Below are 12,822 nucleotides of genomic sequence, written 5' to 3'. Positions count from 1 at the left end.
TCCGCGCATGCGCTCCGCAACGACAACATTTTTACAGCAGATACGTGCTGTAACTTAGTTTTGTCCTAGCATCACTTCCTTCGCATCAGGCCGTACCGTGACAGTATGACAGTCCCCATAGACTTTCATTGCCCTGCGGTGGGGTGCGGTAAAAATACTGCAGCGCGCCAGTGTGAAAGGACCCTTAGTCATCATGCTTGCAAGTAAGGAGGGTATTTATTATTGATGGGACGACGAATCCGGCGAATCCAGGAATCCCTCGAATATTGGGAAATATTCGAGATTCGTGGATTCTAATCCCGACGCCATTTTCCACTGTACGAATCCGCCGAATCCCGACGCTGCATCGCCGCGCATCCGCCGCTCGCACTCGTCCTCCTCCGACCTCCTCCGACCCCCCAGCGCCTACTCCTCCCGCCCGCATACTGTATCAACTCACCTATCCAGAGCGGAGCGCAGAGCGGCAGACCTCTCGCTGACTTCCTGGTTCCCTCTAGTGACGGCTTTTACAATGACGTCATCAGTAAAAGCCGGTCCGGCCACTAGAGGAACAGGGAAGTAACGAAGAGGTCTGCCGCTCTGCGCTCCACGGGAAAGGTGAGTAGATACTTATGCAGGGGTGAGCGGAGGAGGCACGGGGGACGGAGGAGGCCGTGGGGGGTTGGGGGTGTCGGGCGTTTTGTCAATGTTTGTATAACTTGTTTAAAAATAAATATAAAATCAAAAATGTAAATGTAATGCTCCTGGGAAAATAGGAGGAGCTAAAATACAAACATACGCCTAACTGTGTGAGCTTGTTTTCCGAGGTTTTACAGTACTGGTTTAAACATGCAAATAAATGTGGACCAATTTATAAAAATATCAATTTAATATCGAATAAATATTACAATATCAAAACAATATAATATTGCACTTTTGATATAAAAACAAAACTCATAAGGTCATTCTTATAATAAGCAATGAGCTGGATAATAATTTCAGTAAAACATCAAAATGTTATTATACTTATTCACCAATACAAAAGGCTTAAACCAATTAGCAGTCAACTCAAATACAGTGCAGAGTTATGACTCATCAAATATGGCCGTCGGCCCTGTTACTCAATTTACCACAGGGTCTCTGGAGACAAAATGGATGAATTGAACGACAACAAAATGGCTGTTATCAAAATCAAAATGGCTGCTATCAAAAACAAAATGGTGGCTATCAAAAATCAAAATTGCGCAGTCCAAAATCAAAAATGCGCTATCCAAAATAAACTGGCTGATGTCAGCTATACCATTCAATATAACAAATTTAGGATGACTCAGTGGATCTGACGACTGGGCGTTGCCCCACAATCGCTATGCAATCAACTATAAGTGACAGGAATTTTCCCTCTGTCTACACTTTAACCTCCGCTGGCCTATGTTACTACACAGAGCAGGCGGGTAAAATACATATAATTTTGGAATAAAATATCTATTGAGTCGTCCTAAATTTGGTTAGGTGTGGCTTGCACATGCTGCGGCAAAGTATCAAAATATCTAGAGGAGGTAGCTTGAAAGGTCTAGTTTTTTTATCCAAGACTGAGTTAAACAGCCAGTTATCAATGAACATATGGTAGAACTTAGGTGAGTTGTTTCCAACTTGCAACTTTGGAAAAGCTCACCCCTTTTTAAAATATCAACCAATGAAATTCAATCAATACATCATATGTTCAGATATTCTGCGCTGTAATAAGCCGTCTAACTAACAAGAAAATCAGAACTGGGTTCAAGTATAGTCACCAAGATGGCCTCTGGGCGTGTTCCTCTTAGGCGTGGCTGTGTTCAGATGGCATGAATCCTCTATGTCCTGGTCTGCTCAGATCTCCTGATGGTCTGATGATTCCTCTCATTGAATGACCCCTCTCATCTTATTCCCCTCACTACCTATGGTCCTGCCCAGGAGATTAAATCTTCTAGCCTATCACTGGGCAGTGGGAGTGACCAATGGGAGCTTTCTGTGACTAATCTTTAACCCAAGTGTAATACTGGCTTTCACCCTTTGTAGGTGCTGTTGGCTAACTAATCACAGACTTACTGGGATATTTGGCAAACTAAAAACAAAAATCATGTTTTATTATAACCCAACAGTGAATAAATCAATGTTATAATTCCTCTATGGATAGCTGACTTTGCTGGAATCACTGGTTATTATTTATTATACAGTGACCTTTTCTACCATATTTAAGATAGATTGGATTTGATCCAAAAATCATTGGCATGCTTAAAACCACCATGGATCTCTCATTATAACACAATGTGCTTGTTAGCAGGGTTTTATATCTCTAACATTATTGTTTAACATACAACACTGGTAAACATATAGCATCTCTATATCATCCTGGATATATTCATTCAAATAATCTTTATATTAATACATATACAATGCCATAACCTTTTTTATATTCATTCTTAATTGTTATGCAATAATGCATACATGTGCTGTCTGTTTTCTTAACCTAGATGGGGAATTGTAATATAACTTTATGCTTTTTAATATGAACTATTGCTGACAGCACAGTCAATATATTTCCCCAGCTTTGTTTTTGTGTCTGAACCTTGGAAACACATACATTGTGCAAGGAAAACAACCCCCATCCAAGGCTTCTATGCATTAAATACAGCCAGGTCTGAGCCATTGTTTACAAAAACTGGTTCATTTACCAACAAAAGCTAGTTAAGGCCTGGTCTGTCTCTTTCATTGTCCTAAGACTCTTTTTGTTTGGCAATTGTTTGGTCAAACAAGGTACTTGTCTGCTTCCATTGTTCAAGTAAGGTGAATGAGATTACCTATTGCAAATAGCACTCAGCTGACTGCCTGTTATTCCCAACTAATCTTTCTAGAGGGACACATACTGTGCAATTCAGTATTACTTGGCAATATTATATCGCCATATGAAAATATGCTCTGCCTTTCTCAATGATCAATGTATATATTAACCTACAATCACCATACATTAAAAAGTCTTTGTCTCCTGTACCTTAGGGGAAGGAAATTAATTAGGTTTATTTGTATCTGATCATATGTGGTTCAGTTTATTGGAAAAATGATATTCCGCCATATGGAAATCTCGACACATCCCCCTTTTCTTTTGGAATGTTCCAGGGTGTGACCATTTCAAAAGAACAACAAGGATTATTAAACGTTTTACGTTTTCTTCATTCCTGTGGGAACGCGTTGCGAACGAAGCTTTATGTTTTGTATTTGTAATCCAAGTATGAAAGGGAAATGGACTTTAAAACATCGTCTTCATCACATTGAAGTTCATGTTTCACGCTTCAAGAAAAATAAACTTGGCAAATGATACTCCGGCTGTAAACAAACAGGTTTCCTCTTGCTGCAAAGGTAGCAAACAGCAACTGTAACAGCGATGAACTGCTTTGGCCTTTGGCTTAAACAAAAGGATTTTCCGGATTTGTTTCAAGATTTGACAACTCACTCCTGTGAGTATCTGGTGTGGAACAGGTATCAGACTTGCATCTCCATCAAATGGACCTCGGATACATCAGCTCGTCATTCAACGACACATCGCGGGTTTAGGCTCATCTGGACCCTCTAGGATAGGAACATCTATCTGGTCATGATGAACTCCGCGGTATCCGGTAACATCACGGATGCTGGATCTGGCATCATTCGTGGCTCGGCACTCTTCCCCAAGATTAGGACTGCGTAAAGGATGGCAATCATCAGGTGGGGCATCTTTGCGCCGGATTGGAATCTTTGTGTCTAGTGAAGATTAAATGCATCATTAGGTATACCTGTCAGGAGAAAAATAATTTGTTAGGACACATTTCAAGATTGCTCAATTCTCCGTAGCTGTGAGCTAGGGTGACATATACGCAACTGATTAATATGCACCCATTTTTCAACAAAGTCATCCCCCTTAGGGATCTTAACCTTATACACTACAGGAGACAACTTATCGGTGATTGGATATGGGCCCTTCCATGAAGGTAGGAACTTCTTCTCCTTTACCTGGTCTCTGGTGAAATTGTACAGATACACCTTATCGTCCACCTGATACTCCTTTTGCGTAGTTTTGAGGTCATAGTACGTTTTCGTACTGACTGCGGCTTTTTCAATGTTTCTTTGAGCAAATGCGAAGGCATGCTGGAGGTGCTTTCGTAAGTTCTCCACATATTGATGTGCAGTAGTTGCATTCATCAAGTTGTGATCTGTGGTTTTGTAAAGCAAATGCTGGGGTAACACCATCTTTCTACCTGTGAGCATCTCAAATGGAGAAAGTTTGGTTGCTGCGCTTGGAGTAGCTCTAATAGCCATAAGAACTAGTGGCAGCTTGACATCCCAGTCTTTACCTGATTCGCTAACAAATTTTTTCAGGATATTTACAATGGATTGATTGTAACGCTCCACTCCACCACTAGAGGCTGGTCGGTAAGCTATGTGTAGCTTCCGTTTTACCCCTAGGATTTCCCACATTTTGGTCATTACTTCACTGGTGAAGTGACTTCCGTGATCGGATTCGATGCGCTGTGGAAGACCAAATCGGGAAAATATGTGGTTAATGAGCAGTGATGCGCACACACTGGAACTGCATGTTTTACTTGGTAGACATTCTACCCATTTAGTGAACAGGCATGTTACGGTTAACATATACCGGTTTCCTTTTGAGGACGTTGTTACTGGACCAATAAAATCGATCTGGATGTCTGACCATGGCATAGCTATGCCTCTTTTCATCAGCGGTGCCCTGTGAGTGGGACCTTGTGGCTGGAATTGAGGGCATACCAAACATCCTTGGCAATATGTCCTGACATCCTGTAACATGTGTGGCCAGTAAGCGTAGTCTCTTAATAACTCTTACGTTATTTTCTCTCCTCGATGACCAGCTGTCGGGGCATCGTGAGCATGTTGTAACATTAGACCCCGATATGCTGCGGGTACTACCCACTGCGTAATACCATTTTTCGAGGTTCGTATCAGCAATCCATCCTGTAATGAAAATTGTGACACACCTTTCATCAGAATACGTAATTCTTCGTTGTCACTGCAGTCTTCCACGGTGATGGGATAATCCTGTGGACTTTCAATATGTTTATAAAACAAACCAATAACGGGATCCCCCTTTTGGCTCGCAATGAGATCCTCATTAGGAGAATCTTGACTCCACATTGCTACACTGGGTTGAGACTCCTTTTGGGCCTGCCCCCTAGTGGTGACATTTACTTCGATAGTTCCCATGAGGTCATTGATATCGAAGATTTCACCATCAATGGCTGCTTTCTTAGCGAGGGAATCTGCTAGATCGTTCCCATCTTTATCAGCGCCAGGGTGTTTCGAATGACCCCTTACCTTTTTCCAATAAATGGTAAGGTCGTGGGTATTAACCAGTTCATCAATTTTACAAAACAATTTACCATGTTTGACTGGCTTTTTGTTACTCCTTGTCATGCTAGTCCTTTTCCAACTGGGAAAATATTCCACAAAACTGTTCCGAACATACTCGGAATCTGTTATCAAAACAAATTCCTTAAGGTCATGTTCGATAGCCATTTGTATAGCTTTATACACGGCAGCAAGTTCTGCGACCTGGCTACTTTTGGGACCAATTTTGTATCCCGCAGATATCTCTGGAAATATGTTATTCCATACGATACCGATACCTGCAACCAGCATCTTTTCATCTCCTTCTGTGTGAAAAGAACAGCCGTCAACATATGTACATGGTAGTGATTTGCAATATTCCTCTTCATAGGATTTATATGGGGATAAAGATTGCTCTTCCAGAAAATCGTTTTCTGGTGACTCATCTTTATGTTCCACATGAGTACAATCATGGAGTTCAGCTAATCCCTGAGCAACTGGGTTTTTAGTATCCTGTTTATATTTGATTTCCAATGGCCATCCCATTAGGGACATTGTCCATGCCGTTATCCTACTGTTTGACAGGTTACCTTCTTTTATTTGGTTACTTTGCAAATATTGTAGTGATTGGTGTGCAGTTTCTACAATGATCTTTTCCCCTTGAATAAAACTTCTGAAATATTGCAAAGCCCACACAGTTGCTAATAATGCCTTCTCACAATTATTAAATTTGATTTCAACTGGTGATAGTGATTTACTGGCATAAGCAATTATTTTATTCAGTCTTTCTTGCTTTTGGAAAAGAACTGCACTTACACTCTTGTCGGTAAAACCTGTTTCAACATAGAAGGGTTTACCACCTTCTGGATAAGCAAGGCATGGGGCCTGTATGAGTTTTGTTTTAAGCTCAGATACAGCTTGTTCATGGCACTCATTCCATTCCCATTGTACTCCTTTCTTTAGCAGCTGCAATAGCGGCTTTGTAATCTCAGCATAGTTATCTATGAACTTGCGAGAATAATTCATCATCCCCAGGAATGATCTCAGTTCCTTGAGATTTGTGGGGGACTTCGTATTTTTGATTGCTTCCACTTTCTTTTTCTGTGGATTAATTCCTTCTGCAGTAATTTCATGTCCTAGGAAATTTACTTTAGATCGGCACCATTGAGCTTTCTGTAGGGAAAGTTTAACACCTGCTTCTCTTAGTTGATTCAATACATATCTCAACTCTGAAATATGTTCCTCAAAGATCGTACTTTTGATAAGGATATCATCGACATAAGTTAGGGTACCTCGTTCAGCTGCATCAGGCATTGCTTTGTGCATGAACACAGCAAATTCGTGGCCTGCGTTGATGTACCCGAAAGGCGTACGGGTCCACGCAAATTGTCTGTTGCCGAATGTGAACGCCAGTTTGTATTGATCCCTTTCATCCACTTTAATTGTCCAATATCCTTGTGCGCAGTCAAGGGCTGTGAATATTTTAGACCCTTGGATTTGCGCCAAGCATTGGTCAATGTATGGTACGGGCCAACCAGACATGTAGACACGTTTGTTTAACTGTCTCAAGTCTGAGCATAAACGGAACTGACCATTCGGTTTGAGAACTCCGAGTACTGGATGATTGAAGGAACTGTGTACTGGGCGGATAATACCTTTCTTTTCCAGGTTCTTAACGATTTCCGATAGTGACTCGTAGGCTGCTAATGGAAGTCGATATTGTTTGATAAACACAGGGGGTGCATCTGGATCAGTCAGGATTCTCGTAACATGCAGGTCAGTTTCGCCGCAGTCATAAGAGTCCTTAGCAAACATGTCCTGGAAATCCCAGAATAGTTGCCTTAGCTGCTGTCGTTCTGATTCATTAGAACATCCATCAGCTATAGAGAGCTGTTCTTCCACCCGTTCCTAAAATTCTGGGAAAATTTCAGGTTGACCTACCTCATAAGCTTCTTCAAGCCTATTAGTTAAGTCATTTGGGATGTAACATGCTTGATCCTTACCCTGCTGGAGTGATTGATACTCACTTTCATTGATTTCATGGTTAAAAATCAATGATGTTTCCTCGACATGACATGTACCTTCCTCAGAACTGAAAGGATAAATAGAGTGTATGCTGAACAATCCTTCAGGTGTTGAGAAATATTGTTGGTCCACTATTTGTTCTTCTGTCAAATATTCATCAGGTATTAATCCAATGACTTCATTTTGGAATCCAAAAGTGTAATATTCTGAGTCAATGGCTAAGCCAATCATTGTATCCTCCTGTAACGTGATACTATGAGGGCTCATGTTTTGCATGACCATGTATAATGGTTCCTGATGAATATTTATTAGGGGAATTGGTTTTACCTTCAACCCCAATTGTTGCATCCGATTGGATAAACAAATCAATGCATCTGCATTTCTCATCTTTTGCCCCTTCTTTACTTGAATGGGTAAAAGAAATGATTTGCAACCTTCAGGGACTTTTACTTTTTCAGCGACAGTGATATCCACTGCATATGGTATTCGCTGTCCCCATCTCAGGGCTTGTTCTCTATCCTGGAATTCCTCTGGGTTTCCGGATAATTTGGACCACAGAACATTATTGACCAGATCAACCTGTATGGCAAATCGGTGAATAATGTCGTTTCCTAAGTACATTTGGTACTGTGGTTCCTTTAACACACTGAAGACATGTTTTGCAGATTTGTTTCCTAGAGACACAGATAAGATGCATTTTGCAATTACATTATGACTCTGGTTATCGTTATCCAGATCGTGGATCCATTCCTGTGTAGAGATAAATTTGATTACCTGAGGGTCGGTAACCTGCTTCAGCAGTCCTAGGCTTATGTAGCTGGCCTCAGATTTGAGATCCAACTTGGCATATTTTACCCGAGCAATATTATTTACCTGCACGGGAACCAGCACAGTATCATTGATTTTCTCGATTTCAACCAATGCCTGTGTATGCTTGGTTATGCCTGCCACTTCCTGGTTTCCCCCTTTAAAGGAAATAGTTAACACATCCTCTTCAAGGACTATCTTTTCAATCTTATCCTTTCGGATATTTATGATGTGAAAAGCAGTGTTAGCATTTTCCTCGGGTTTACCGTTTTTCAGGATCGTGACTTCTGGTATCTGACTGTTCCGGAAATGGATTTCAACAGAGTTAGGCCTTTCCTCAATCATATGGCAGCTGCGTTGCAATTGTGCATTGCTGGAGCGCTCAAAATCAATTGGAGTATTGACTTGAGCCCATATTGCTTCATTAATGAAGTCAATTATGGAATTTAGTCGTTTGAGCAAATCGATTCCAATGATCAATCTATCATATGGAAGATCAACAATCAAAGTTGGATGTTTAATGACCTTTTTACCGATCTTATATGTCAGCCAGGATGTGCCTTTCACTTGTAAACTATTACCACCAACGCTTATCAGCGCACCGTCAAAGGCTTTTAATCTTGGCTTCCTTTGTGATGAATCCAAGATCTGCTGGTAATAGTTAAAAGACAGAATAGTGACCTGGGAACCGGTATCCAGTAAACCTGGGATCGGTCCGATACATCCATCTTGTAGATGGGTATCGATAAAATACCGGCCATCTATCTGTTCAAGATTGCAAAGAAAATTGGAATGCTTTTCCATTTGTTGCTTCAGAGAATGATTTCTCTGCAGTGCCAGGGTATTAGGAACTTGTTCCTCCTGATTCTGCCTGCAAGGCATTTGGGTTCCCATGGATTCTACCACTGGGACAATCTGAACAGAGGGTACTTCACGCTCTGGCTCACATGACACAGTATCACACATTTGTGGTGAAATATCAAGCACATTAGACTTCCCTTCCTCGACCTGGGGTAGGTCGGTACATTGCACATCATTTTCATTAACCGTATTGAGTACTGCCATATCCGTTTCCGTATAGTGATTTGTCTCGGTTTCCTTTAATTGGCAGAGCTGGGCCCTGCCTCCCCAGCTAAAAAATCCTCATGCTGTCTTCCTGCAGATCCCTGAGCCAACTTACCCATCATGTCACTCAATTTGTTCACTTGATCAACAAGCTGATCAAACCTATTAGGTCGGCGAGGGTTCTGGTTCCTGGGATCATATCTGTTCCCTGCGGGTGATCCACTCCTAGGTGAGTTAGGTGGTGATCTACCCCTAGGTGAATTAGGTGGGTGCTGTCTCCTTTCCCACTGCTGCCTGGGTCGGTTATCCCATTGTCTATATCTTTGGGGTCGTCTGTACCCCTGGGGTTCTCTATATCCCTGGTAACCTCTATACCTTTGACTACCCTGGTTTCCTTGGTAACCCTGGTATCCTTGATACCTGCGATTGAACCGAGGACGGTAGACTGGTTTCCAGAGCCTGAGCTCTCCCTATCTGACCCTTTAGGGTTTTGGGGCCTGTTTTGATTAGGGTTTTGTTGCTGTCTTTGGCCCTGCTGGATAGGTACTTTTGCAGGAGGTATTTTCTTCTGCTGGGATTCAAGGTTTAGGTCCGCTTTCACTTTGGTTTCTTCTACTCTGCGCTCTGGGTACTTTTTGTTGTTTCTCCCACTTACATTGGAACTCCCACTGATGTTGAACAGCAGTGTCGCTGAGGTAACCATTTTCTCTAGGGAGTTTCCGAAGTCTAACTCATTGGCCATGCTTAACTTTATTTGGGTAGGCAATGCATCGTAATATGCCTGTTTAAAATCAAGAGACTCCCAGTTAGGATTCCGATATGCTAAACTGTAAGAGTTTTTTAGCACGGAAAGGAATTCTCGGGGGCTCTGATCGGGTCGACAAGTAAGTCGATACACATCTCGTTTAGCTTCTGAATTAGTGCGATACGGCCCAAACTCAAGCTTCACTTCGTGTGAAACTGCTTGCCATCTAATGATACCCCGCTCCTTAAATGAAGTGAAATAGTGGCGGTATCTGTCATCAAAAACCCATGGGAGAAATCTGATCCTGTCTGCTTCAGACAGATTTAAAGAGTCCATAGTGGATTCATACAACTCCATGTGGGATGCTATTTGCGCTGAACCCTTTTTAGTGAACTTTGGCACAGCGGTGTTTAAGAATTTTATGATGCTGGCTGAGCTCTGTTTTTCCTGGGAGTACTGATTATTTCCCCTGCTTGAAACCCCTTTATACGTACCTTTCCCCCTTCTTGGGATAGGGCTGGATTTCCGCTTTCTTTCATCAGCCTCAAATTCATCTGAATCGATATCAGCAAGGGAGTCGTGACCTTTATGGGAATCATCATACCTAGGGGCCCTCATTTGCATATCTCTCTCTGGAGAGGAATCCAAATGTTGATCTTTAGGGACCCTTGTACTGTCATCGATTATGGTATTCATAGTCTTACATACCGTCTCCATACGATCCAACATGCCTTGCCATTTTAGGTCATATGGAGTGAGTACTGGCGGGCAAGGGCTGGATGATCTATCGAGTCTACCTGCCTGTTGGATTTTGAAGTACTGCTGTTGTAGTTCTTCAAAATCCTGTTTAAGTCTGCGATGCGCTTCACGATTCCGTTCGGCGTCTCTTTCCAGACTTTTGATCGCTACCTCCCTGTCTGAAATATCAATCATTAATTGGTCTCTATCAGCCCTTATAATTTGAAGATCTGATTCCACATCCCGTAACTGGGAGTTCAATGATTGGACGTTTCCCTCTGTTCCTTGCAATTGGGATCTCAACTGTACAATCTCTTTTTTCCTAGATTGTGCAAGAATATCTACCTCTAATAACCCATATAACACAGAGGGTAGGGCGCCTAACAACCTCTTCTTCAGTTCGGAATCCGAGGTTATTGTGATCATACATGAAAGATAGTGATCCACCATACCTTTAGATTAAAATATACAATCAGCTTCCTGTTTTACACTTTTCCTCATTCTGCCTATCCATTCATCTACTTCCTCATTATATTTTAGTTGTATAAATATAAATTCCACAATTTTTCGGAACGTCTGTTCCAAATGCAGTTCTGAATCACTACCTGTAGCACTCATGATTCAATAGCCAATGCAATAAAACCAGCTCAATAAAACGTTTTTACACTGGGTAAACCAGTAATGGAAAGTAAACGGATCTCGCTAGGGCCTCCAATTTTATGTCGGGCGTTTTGTCAATGTTTGTATAACTTGTTTAAAAATAAATATAAAATCAAAAATGTAAATGTAATGCTCCTGGGAAAATAGGAGGAGCTAAAATACAAACATACGCCTAACTGTGTGAGCTTGTTTTCCGAGGTTTTACAGTACTGGTTTAAACATGCAAATAAATGTGGACCAATTTATAAAAATATCAATTTAATATCGAATAAATATTACAATATCAAAACAATATAATATTGCACTTTTGATATAAAAACAAAACTCATAAGGTCATTCTTATAATAAGCAATGAGCTGGATAATAATTTCAGTAAAACATCAAAATGTTATTATACTTATTCACCAATACAAAAGGCTTAAACCAATTAGCAGTCAACTCAAATACAGTGCAGAGTTATGACTCATCAAATATGGCCGTCGGCCCTGTTACTCAATTTACCACAGGGTCTCTGGAGACAAAATGGATGAATTGAACGACAACAAAATGGCTGTTATCAAAATCAAAATGGCTGCTATCAAAAACAAAATGGTGGCTATCAAAAATCAAAATTGCGCAGTCCAAAATCAAAAATGCGCTATCCAAAATAAACTGGCTGATGTCAGCTATACCATTCAATATAACAAATTTAGGATGACTCAGTGGATCTGACGACTGGGCGTTGCCCCACAATCGCTATGCAATCAACTATAAGTGACAGGAATTTTCCCTCTGTCTACACTTTAACCTCCGCTGGCCTATGTTACTACACAGAGCAGGCGGGTAAAATACATATAATTTTGGAATAAAATATCTATTGAGTCGTCCTAAATTTGGTTAGGTGTGGCTTGCACATGCTGCGGCAAAGTATCAAAATATCTAGAGGAGGTAGCTTGAAAGGTCTAGTTTTTTTATCCAAGACTGAGTTAAACAGCCAGTTATCAATGAACATATGGTAGAACTTAGGTGAGTTGTTTCCAACTTGCAACTTTGGAAAAGCTCACCCCTTTTTAAAATATCAACCAATGAAATTCAATCAATACATCATATGTTCAGATATTCTGCGCTGTAATAAGCCGTCTAACTAACAAGAAAATCAGAACTGGGTTCAAGTATAGTCACCAAGATGGCCTCTGGGCGTGTTCCTCTTAGGCGTGGCTGTGTTCAGATGGCATGAATCCTCTATGTCCTGGTCTGCTCAGATCTCCTGATGGTCTGATGATTCCTCTCATTGAATGACCCCTCTCATCTTATTCCCCTCACTACCTATGGTCCTGCCCAGGAGATTAAATCTTCTAGCCTATCACTGGGCAGTGGGAGTGACCAATGGGAGCTTTCTGTGACTAATCTTTAACCCAAGTGTAATACTGGCTTTCACCCTTTGTAGGTGC

Source organism: Hyperolius riggenbachi, chromosome 12 (assembly GCF_040937935.1).
Source record: "Hyperolius riggenbachi isolate aHypRig1 chromosome 12, aHypRig1.pri, whole genome shotgun sequence".
Classification (NCBI taxonomy): Eukaryota; Metazoa; Chordata; class Amphibia; order Anura; family Hyperoliidae; genus Hyperolius; species Hyperolius riggenbachi.
Note: the sequence above shows the minus strand (reverse complement) of the source record.